This window comes from Galeopterus variegatus, unplaced genomic scaffold, assembly GCF_000696425.1.
Source record: "Galeopterus variegatus unplaced genomic scaffold, G_variegatus-3.0.2 Scaffold82, whole genome shotgun sequence".
In the NCBI taxonomy this organism is placed as follows: domain Eukaryota; kingdom Metazoa; phylum Chordata; class Mammalia; order Dermoptera; family Cynocephalidae; genus Galeopterus; species Galeopterus variegatus.
This window is the reverse complement of record NW_007726193.1, coordinates 1129630-1130087: the sequence shown is the minus strand read 5'-3', so window position 1 is coordinate 1130087 and position 458 is coordinate 1129630.

The following is a 458-nucleotide window of genomic DNA, read 5'->3' as shown; positions in this document are numbered from 1 at the left end:
AGTTTGACGTTAGCGCTGCATGCTGTAAGTATGGAAGATGGGATGCGCCCTCTCATGACAGCACCCCAAGGGAAATTAATGGAAAGACGCGTCACTATGTTTCCAGGAGAACATGCAGGTCCTGAATCCATGGTAAGATGTGTGGACAACGGTGGGTACGATCATCTCTTTCTGTTAGCCAATGGAGAAATGTGCATTCTCTCTGGCTTGAAACACTGGAGCCACCAGATCTGGATCTCAGATGAGGTGCTGCCGGTGACCAATTTTGCATGCCCTGGGGGTTGCATCACCCTGGGCTGGCTTGTGGGCAGACCACAGATTGCATCACATCACACACCCATCTAAGTCTGGCTCTGTTTCCCGTCACGCGCACCATGGCTGATTAGTCTGGCCTTGAGGTGCTGTTGGTCACCTTCTGTGGCTATCTCCAAAGAGAAGCAGGCTTTGGAAACCTAAAA